Raw genomic sequence first — 10,626 nt, 5'->3', positions numbered from 1 at the left:
AGCGAATATGTAATCCAGTTCTCATGTCTTTGATTGGCAAACTCCCAAGCAAGAGAGAGAGATGCGAAACCTCGATGGAGAGAGACGGTGGACGTTGAAAGTTTACTAAATCTTATTGTTCATTCTTTCAGTCCCTGGAAAGTTGAAATTATGGGAGAGAAACATGTAATGAAGATAGAGAGAGAGATAAGCGAGATTAGAATGGTGATGTGGAGAGAGAAAGAGGGACGATGAGATGGACATGAAAAACGTGAATTCCACCTCCCGTCATCTTTGCAGATATTTGTGTAGATGGATATATAGATAGAGAGAGAGAGAGAGGCTTTTTCAAATCTTCCGCATCGTATCATTCACTTTCTCTCTCAATTCCCAAAAAAGGGAGATAAGCAGACTGACATGAAAAAAAGCTTGGAGAAGTATGAGAGAAAGATCCTTTCAATTACCTCTCGGTTTCTGGGATTGGGAGAGGAGGAGAGAGAGATGACCCTTCTCGGAATTCGTTCTTTATCTCATCTCTCTCTCTTCCATATCTCTCTCACATCCTCTAAATCCCCCTAAACGGGAACAAGTAGCTATACAGGAAATACCTAGGAGAGATCTTTTTCCGTTTATGCTTTCTTTCTCTCAGTCCCTGTCAAGGGATGAGGAGAGAGAGATGAAAGACGATGGAACTGACGCTGATGTCTCTTTTGGACGTTTCTCTGTCTGTCTCTCTCTCTCTCTCACAAGTCACGATCCCCGGAAAGCGAGAGAGAGGAGAGAGAGATGACAGCCGTAGAAATTCAATCTTCTGACCTCTCTTTATCTTCTCTCTTCCCCCATTCCCCCAAAATGGGGACAAGGAGAGACAGAATCCAAAAACCGAAAATTTGTCTTCCTCTCCTAATCCCCCCCAAAAGAGAGAGGAGAGAGATATAACATACGTCGAACTCTCATCTATGTCTCACGTCTCTCTCCCCAACCCCAATTACCGTGAGGACGAGGAGAGAGACATCACAGACCTCGAAATTCCTTCGCTCTCTCACCTCTCTCTTCTCTCTCCCGCAACCCCCGAGGGCCAAGGAAACGAGGAGAGAGAGATGACATGACTCACTTATCTTTCATCATTTCATCTCTCTCAACTCTCTCCCAACTTCCAAGGGCCATGGAGACGAGGAGAGAGATATAACAGATCTCAATTATCTTTCTTCATCTCATCTCTCTCTACTCTCTGCCACTCTCCCCCAGCCCCAAATGGCCATAAATAAGAGGAGAGAGAGATAGCATTTGTCAACAATCTTTCATCATCTCATCTCTCTCTACTCTCCCACTCTCCCCCAACCTCCAAGATCCATGAGGACGAGGAGAGAGAGATAACAAATCTCAATTATCTTCTTTCTCTGACCTCTCTCCCCCAACCTTCTTTCTCTCACCTCTCTCTTCTCTCTCCTGCAACCCTCGAGGGCCATGGAAACGAGGAGAGAGAGATGACATAACTCACTTATATTTCATCATTTCATCTCTCTCAACTCTCTCCCAACCTCCAAGGGCCATGGAGAAGAGGAGAGCGAGATAAAATATCTCAATTATCTATCTTCATCTCATCTCTCTCTACTCTCCCACTCTCCCCCAGCCCCAAAGAGCCATAAAAACGAGGAGAGAGAGATAACATGTCTCAACAATATTTCTTCATCTCATCTCTCTCTACTCTCTCCCACTCTCCCCCAAGATCCACGAAGACTAGGAGAGAGAGATAACAGATCTCAATTATCTTTCTTCATCTCATCTCTCTCTCCCTATCCCCCCCATATCAGGGAACAAAAGGAGAGAGAGAGATGACATATCCCAGAACCAGCCGATCTCTCCCCCTTAATCTCACCTCCACACACCTAGAGAGAGAGATATACACAGAGAAAGAGAGAGAGATAGAAAGGAGAAAGAGAGAGAGAGAGAGAGAAAGAGAGAGAGAGAGAGAGAGAGATAGAAAGGAGAAAGAGAGAGAGAGAAAGAGAGAGAGAGAGAGATGGAAAGGAGAAAGAGAGAGAGAGAAAGAGAGAGGAGAAAGAGAGAGATAGGGAGGATGGAGAGAGAGAGAGAGAGAGAGAGAGAGAGAGAGAGAGAGAGAGAGAAAGGAGAAAGGAGAAAGAGAGAAAAAGAGAGAGAGAGAGAGAGAGCCTATCCGTGCAGCTCAGACAGCCACGGCAAGTGGATCCCGTCCTCCGCCGCCAAGGTGTCGTCCTCCACCCCGCCAAGGAGCTCTTCCACCGCCGCCAAGCTGGGGCCCACCACGTCTCTCTCCCACGCCGCCGCCACCTCCTCCTCTCTCCTCCCCGCCGCCGCCGCCGCCACCGCCGCCGTCGCATCCAACCGCCGCAACCGCCACCCCGCCGCCGCCAACCGCCGTATCTTTCCTACCTGCGCCGCCGCCAGCCGCCGCGTCCTCCCCTTGACCGCCGCCACCGCCGCCGCGTACGCCGCCGCCCCGCCGCCGCCCTCAAAGTACCGGTCAAACTCCGGCACCCCGATCGCACGCCAGACCGCCACGTACCCCCCCCGCTGCCGCCGCCCCGGATTGTACTGCGCCGCCAGCTCCGCCGCCATCCCCGCCGCCAGCATCTCCTCCACGCGCCTGTCCAGATGCGCCGCCAGCGCCGCCGCCGCCACGTCGACCCACAGCAGGCACGTGCGGTACCTGAACGGCGGCGCGTCACCCTCCACGTGGCGCTCCGCCAGCAGCGCGCGGATGAAGGAGTTGGACCCGCCGGCGACGATGGGGAGGCGGCGGCGGGCGGTGATGTCGGCGATAGCGGCGGCGCCGGCGGCGCGAAAGGCGGCCGCCGTCATTTCTCCCGCCGCCGGGTCGATTTCTCCGAGGAGGTGGTGCCGTACGGTGGCGCGCTCGGCGGCGCTGACTTTGTTCGTGGTCAAATCTAAGCCGGCGTAGACTTGGATCTTGTCGGCGTTGACCACCTCGCCTGGCGGCGCTGACCGCGTGGCCAAATCTAGAGATAGCTTCGTCTTCCCCGTCCCCGTCGCCCCCATTATCACCACCACCTTCTCTCTAGATTCGGCGGCGCCGCCGCCGCGCGCCGCCGTACAGAAAGCGCGTCTCATAGAGCACCGCCAGGAGGGCAGGAGAGCAATTACAGAAAGTCCGGGGGGCGGGGAGGGAGTTTAGCGCGACGAGGGGGGGAGAGAGCAGGGGGGATTTATGAAACTTGGCGGGGGTATAAGCGCAATTTCGAGTCTTTGGGGGTTGAAAGGTGGGGGGCGGTCGTTCTCTGAGCGGACGCGGCGGCGGAGGAATCGGAGACGGCGGAGCTGCCGACGTGGAAGTAGATGTGTCAAGAGGAATTGGAGATGGTCCTTCGTTCTCCCTTTTAAGGTGAGAAGACTCTCTCTCTCTCTCTCTCTCTCTCTCTCTCTCTCTCTCTCTCTATCTATCTATCTGTCTATCTATCTATCTATCTATCTGTCTATCTCTCTCTATCTATCTCTCTGGTCGCTCAAATTTCTCTCTCTATCTTTGTATCTCTCGTTCTCTGTCTGCTCAATTCCTCTCTCTCTAGCGCTCTGTATCTCCCTACCTCTCTCTACATCTCTAGTGCTCTATACTCTCTTTCTCTATCTAGCTCTCTATATCTCTCCTCTCTCTCTAGCTCTCTATATCTCTTCCCTTCTCCTAGCTCTCTATATATCTCTCCTCTTTCTCGCTAGCTCTCTTTATCTCTCTCGTCTCTCTCTCTCGCTCTCTATATCTCTTCCCTTCTCTCTAGCTCTCTATCTACATCTCTCTTTCTCTATCGAGCTCTCTATATCTCTACCTCTCTCTCTCTCTTTCTCTTTCTCTATCTTTCTATCTCTCCATCTCTCTCTCTCCTCTGTCTCTCTCTCGATGCTCAACTTCTCACTCTCTATCTCTCTATATTATCTCTTTCATTGCTCTATTTTCTCTCTTTATCTCCATATTAATTTATCTCTCTCAGTGCTCAATCTCTCTCTCTCTATAGATATATATCTCATTGCTCAATTTCTCTCTCGGTGTATCTCTACTTATATATATCTCATTTCTCAATGTCTCTCTCTATCTCTTTATATCTCTCCCTGTCCCTCTCCTCTCTCTCATTGCTCATTTTCTCCCTCTGTCGCTCTATATTTATCTCTCTCCTTCTCTCTCTCCCATTGATCAGTTTCGCTCTCTATCTCTCTCTATCTATATATATATATCTTATTGCTCGATTTCTCTCTCCCATTAATCAGTTTCGTTCTCTATCTCTCTCTATCTACATATATATCTTATTGCTCGATTTCTCTCTCCCATTAATCAGTTTCGTTCTCTATCTCTCTCTATCTATATATATATCTCTTATTGCTCGATTTCTCTCTCTTTTCATCTCTCTCTCATTCCTCGATTCTCTCTCTTTTCATCTCTCTCTCATTCCTCGATTCTCTCTCTTTTCATCTCTCTCTCATTGCGCGATTATCGCTCTTTTCATCTCTCTCTCATCCCTCGATTCTCTCTCTTTTCATCTCTCTCTCATAGCTCGATTATCTCTCTTTTTATCTTTCTCTCTCTCATCCCTCATTTTTTCTCTATTTCCATCTCTTTCCCATACATCGATTTCCCTCTCTTTCCATCTCTCTACCATTCATTAATTTCCCTCTCTTTCCATCCCTCTACCACCCCTCAATGTCCCTCTCTTTCCATCTCTCTATCTCTTTCTCTCTTTCTCTCTCTCGCTATATTTCTCTCTTGTTCTCTCTTTATCTCTCTCGCTCTATCTCTCTCTTGCTCTCTCTTTATCTCTCTCTCTCTCTCTCCATTTCTCTCTTGCTCTCTCTTTATCTCTCTCTCTTGCTCTATCTCGGTCTATCTCTCTCTTGCTCTCTCTATCTGTATCTCGCTCTATCTCTCTCTTCCTCTCTCTATTGTCTCTCTCTTGCTCTCTCTTTATCTCTTTCTTGTTCTCTCTATCTCTATCTCGCTCTATCTCTTTAAAAGAAGGATATTTTTCCCGCTGTTTTTCTGCCCGCAGGCTGGCTCACACTCTCTCTCTGACGGCTGTTCTCTCTCTTCCTCTCCCTATCTGTCTCTCTCTTGCTCTCTCTATCTCCATCTCGCTCAATCTCTCTCTTGCTCTCTCTGTCTCCGTCTCTCTTTCGTGCTCTCTCTATCTCTATTTTTCTATTTATCTGTCTCCTCTCCTCTCTCTCTCTGAGAAGAACGTCATGGGATTGAGGACTTCTACGACCACACGGCTAGTCTGAATTGTTAACTGAACCTGCATCCTAAACGAATTATTTTACAAGTATAGTTGCACATTTTCCTAACTTTCTCAACCGGATAAACATTCGAAACAATATATTATGTGATTATGCGATACCAGTCCTTGTCATGAATTATTTGGCAGCAAGGAATCTAAGATCATAAGGGGATCAGATCACATCTCAAATCACACCTCAGCCGTCCAAAAATTGACTTTGGCAAATAAATGGTCAACCAGGGTTGAGTTGCCTTGTTATTATCAAACTACAACTTTAAGTAGATGTCATGAAAGATACAGAAAGAGAGAAGTCATCATTCCTCTGCTACTGCTGCCATCAATGCTTAGTTCATGTCCTCCTAAAACTCAACTCAGAATCATGACGTTGAATTTAATTTTGTAGAGCCTAGATTGGACAGATTTTTTGACTTCATGTTCTTTTTTCTCTAGGGGGGCAAAAATGTAGCTGAAACCTTTTGAGCTTTGATGTATGTCAGGACCCAGATAGGGTATGAAAATGTGGAAAGTTTTTATTAAGTTTTCATTTTTGTGTGTATTCACAGCACGTATGTAGTGAAGAATTCACAATCTAATTGAACATTGACTTTGGCAAATAAAAATTCCATGTGGGATGAATTTCATTGTTATTATCAAACCATAACTTTAAATGGATGTCTTGAAAGAGATACAGGAATAGTTCATTCCTCTGCTAGAGCTTAGTTTATGTCCTCATAAAAAGTCAACTCAGAATCATGACGTTGACTTTAATTTTATAGAGCCTAGATTCGTCAGAGTTTTGGATCTCATGTTATTTTTTCTTTAGCGAGGCAAAAATGTAGTCCTCATAAAAATTTTGTTCCTTCTAGAATGTTGGGTGCAAATGTTTGGTGTTCTGACCTCTATGTACAAGTCCTGATCATGCACACATGTTAGCTATCAATCCAATTGTGTTTAATTTTTTTTCCAACAGAAACTAGAATTTAAAAGTTCAGCATAGTTCTCGTTTCCACTGAAGTGTTCACTCAAAACATGAATGAGTCTTCAGGAAAATTTGAGTCATCTTTACATATTTAGATGATTTAATGCAATTAGTAGTTTTATTAAATGCACGAAGTAAGCCCTATAATTATCCAATAAACTTTATATTGACATTTCATTATAATCTCAAATTAATAAATGAAAAAATTGATTTATTGACAACGAATAATTGATTCTGGAGGGTCATGACTTATTTCTAAACGTCACTATAAATGTTTTAACATGCTTAAGATTTATATTTTAATGTCTCATGATTATATTTTTATAAAAGATTATGATTTATCTAAGCTATCTAAGTTTTAGAACTGAAACTATGTAGGCTGATGCAAAGTTACTTTTTTTAAAAAATATCAAATTTAGATAAGTTGTTTTCCAATTTTTCCATCCAAAAGCCTATGTCATAAATTGTAAAAATGATTCCAATAAGGAAAATACAGAAAGATGCACATTCTTAAATACCTATAAAAAAATTTCCAAGGAGTGAATGTAAATCTCTCAGCAGAAGTAATCTTATTATAATCACATAATTTATGCTTTAAAGATAATGAGAAAAAAATGTGAACATATTTTTTGTCAGCTCTTTAGAGTTCACCAAGATATATCAGATCCTACTGTTTTGGAGTCCTAATAATACTCACTTTTTAAAAAAGTTATAGTAATTTTGGTGCTTTTGGTGATAAGTTTGATAATGTAATATCCAAATACTAACACGTTCTTTTATTACATTAAGATCTTAATTTAAATGTTTGTACTTGAAATTGGTATTGACCCTACCTGTTTTATGTCCCTTGTTTGTTTTCCACATTCTAATCCATAGAGTTTTCATGCCAATGGTAAACATATCAAGATTCCTAAATTATTATGTTTTCACCTACACATATACTGGCATTTTAAGCATATCACTTATAAATATTGCACTTAGTTGGGTTAATCTTCTGAAATAATATTTATAAAATTTGAAATTTGGATAAAATTTTACATTGATGAAAATTTGAAAATACTTGAATATTTTCGAATTTACTTGATTAAAATTTATCAATATATGCATAATTCTGTACCTTACAAAAGACTGAAGTGTTCCATAATGATTCAGCAATTGTCATGAGTTATAGTTATTTTTTGTTAATAGTATTAAATGTTTTACTCTGATGGTAATTTATGATAACTAAATTATTAGTTACTCCTGTATGAAATTCTCATGCACTAACAACATATTTTTTAGGGATCCACAGCACAGATTAACTTTTTGAGCTCTGATCAATGCCAAGACCCAGATAGGATATAAAACAAAGAAAATTTTATCACGTTTTCATTTTTTTGTGTATTCATGCCATATATATAATGAAGAATTCACAACCAAAATGGATATAATTTTGGTGGTCCTTTAAGAAGCTGCTAATTTTTTTTGTTCTCTTTGACATTCATCTAAGATCAATGATTCATTTCAGTCTGGATGTACTCGATGAATTTATGAATTAAATTAGATCTTAATTAATTATTTTAATTTCCAATGAACTAATACACATCATATCATGATCAGTGTTTTGGCTGAAGTTGAAGCATATGATGCTCACCTCACGTGACCACTAGTTGATACATAAAAGAGTTATAAAAAGGGATTATATGTTCTAACACCATATGTAATAATTCTCATAATAGAATTTCTTATCTACTAAAAATAATGTAAAGTATATTTTTTTTATTCATTTTAAATATTATTTACCAATTAGGAAATGTATTAAAGTAAAAAATTTAAATTTTAATAATAAAATTATAAGCATAATAGATAATATTTTATATTTTGATCAAATTATATAATTAAAGTTCTATGTTTTGTATGTTTGAATAAATAAATTGATACCATTTGGAATTCTTCTATTAATCCAGATATCCAAACTAAACTTGATTGGTAATAAAACCAGTAAATGTTTCCTAATTTATAAAATTTTATCATTTGCATTTAATTCATATTTTTACATGAAATAATTTAAAATTTCCACAGTGATAGTTTATGTAATTTTTATAAATGTGGTTTTTTAGAAAAACTATCACATTTTAATCATCTTGATGAATTTTATTATATAAGTGTGTATGTAAATTTTTACTTCTAAAAAAAATTACTTTACCATTATCTCTTTTATATCTTGAATATAAACATGACTATGCTTAGACTGAGGGAGATCCAAATTTCTCATCATGTTAGTTGGGTTATAGTATTTGTTTAGATGTTCTACTGCCAAAATAAGACCCTAATATTGGGGAAATTGGTATCTGAAATATCATGGAATAGACATGTTATTAAATTAAACTAACCACAAATTATACATGGATAATAATATCTTGAGAAGTTAGCTAAGAAAAGAGAAATATGACACCACATGTGTCTAAATTTTGTTTTATGCCCTTAAGCATGTCTATAGAATTATTATTGTCTAAAACCTTACTCAAACACTCTACCTTATCAAGAGTCTCAGTGACCAAGTCCACATCCCCTTCGATTCAAATAAACTACAATTCAAAAACTCACATAATAATAGAATTATAAAAATCTGGCTCCTTTCTAAGACTTGATATGGACCATCCTTGATTATCACAAATAATATGTTAATTTTAAAAGTGTTATAATATGTTTTAGAATTTTTTTTATTAATATGTTCATAAGTGCATGTCATCTAATGTTAAAATCTGATTAAGTACATCAATTAAACATGGATTTTCATGCCAGTCATTGGTAATTTTTGACAATGTAAAGGAAGATGTTCACATTTGATTCAACACAAAGTTGAGTGCCAATCATTGGTTTTTTTGTGAACTCAAAATTACATGTTAATATATATTGAAGGTCATATTAAATAAATATTTCAATGTGGAATCTTTGATAAATCTAAAATTTTGCCACCATGCTGGGGATGTTCTATATGGATTGAGCAGAGAGAAATATTTTAAAAACCAAATTCTCCAACTTGAGACTATGATATCTGACCGTCCAGATATATAAATACACCCCCAGATATTTTAAAAGGAATCCCTTGGATTTTTTCTTTATTATGTTTAGCCAAGTGTATTTCTCATTTAAAATTTTGTTTAAGTCATTCTTGACTTTCAAAAGTGAAGGATTGAAGGAGCATTAACCTGATAAAGAGTCATGAAAAAAAATCAACACTTGGATTTTTTGGCATGTATTGATGATATTATTGTGATCTTCTCTCTTTTTTGACTCATTTCGCAAAACGTTTTCGCTAGGTTATCTTCCTGAGGATAGCAAAGGTTTTCACCTTTTGCACACTCATAAGTCCAAATAATGCAGAACTATTTGACCTAAGAAACAGTATTTTATAAAACTTTTTCCGCTCAATACTATACAAATAATGCAAGTTAAAACATATTTTTATCATTTTTGTGATTTATGGAATTTAGTTTAACCAGGAAGGTAAGAAATGGTTCTAATGTTTTATATAATTTATCTTAGATTTATTAAATTTATAAACGAGAAATATACATTTTAATTTTGCATTTTTCCTAGAATTCAATTCAATGGAAATAAGACTTTACATGATAAATAATATTTTGACATGTTTTTTATAATTTATTTGAAGGATAAAACAACTAAAAATAATAAATATGATTTTTATATATATTTAATAAATTTTTATTTTATTTTTAATTCTAAAAATCAAGTAGAAACTATTTGGGACTTAGGAATGGGTCAAAGGGATCCTCTGGTTAAGGGAACACCCAGAGCAATTGGACTTTGCCAAATTTTGCCAAGTTGGGATAATGGAAAAGGATGGGTACCTTAAAAATAGAGTAAAATTTGGAAGGATAAATGAACAACAATTTATAATTTTTTGGTGAAGAAACAATATATATTATTTAAGGTTTAGAGTGTGAAAATTTTGGTTCTAGAGAGATAAAATGGTAGAAAATTGGCGGATCGAGAGATAAATATTTGTACCCCATGCATGCTTCCCATGATTACTTGGCACTACCAATGCACTTGATAAGGGTTTTTAATTTGAAAGAATTAGTATTTCCCACCATAAATTATTCAATAAATTTTGGCTCAATTCATTTAAGTAGGATAAACATCTTAAATTGTTTCACTTGGTTTCTTCATAAATATATAAATAAATTGAAGTTTCATTTTTATCAATACTCATTGTATGTCGATTCAACACTTCATCTATGCTTGTAAGGAAAATTATAAACATTTCTGAATAGTGACATATTACCCCTGCTTTATGGTTTATCACTACACTTATTCAGACTCTTTTGCCTTTATTAGGTTTTCCTATAATAGGTGATCATCATTATTACATTTTCTTCTATATTTTCTTAAGGAAAC

General features: G+C 38.4%; 1 pseudogene; it reads right to left on the bottom strand.

The window, feature by feature from the left end:
- Positions 1-242: 242 nt before the first annotated feature.
- LOC144703229 (adenylate isopentenyltransferase pseudogene) lies at positions 243-3,416 on the bottom strand (annotated as a pseudogene).
- Positions 3,417-10,626: the final 7,210 nt, after the last annotated feature.

This window comes from Wolffia australiana, chromosome 5 (assembly GCF_029677425.1).
Source record: "Wolffia australiana isolate 7733 chromosome 5, ASM2967742v1".
Taxonomy (NCBI): domain Eukaryota; kingdom Viridiplantae; phylum Streptophyta; class Magnoliopsida; order Alismatales; family Araceae; genus Wolffia; species Wolffia australiana.
The sequence above is the reverse complement of the archived record's forward strand: the minus strand, read 5'-3'. Positions and strand labels throughout refer to the sequence as shown.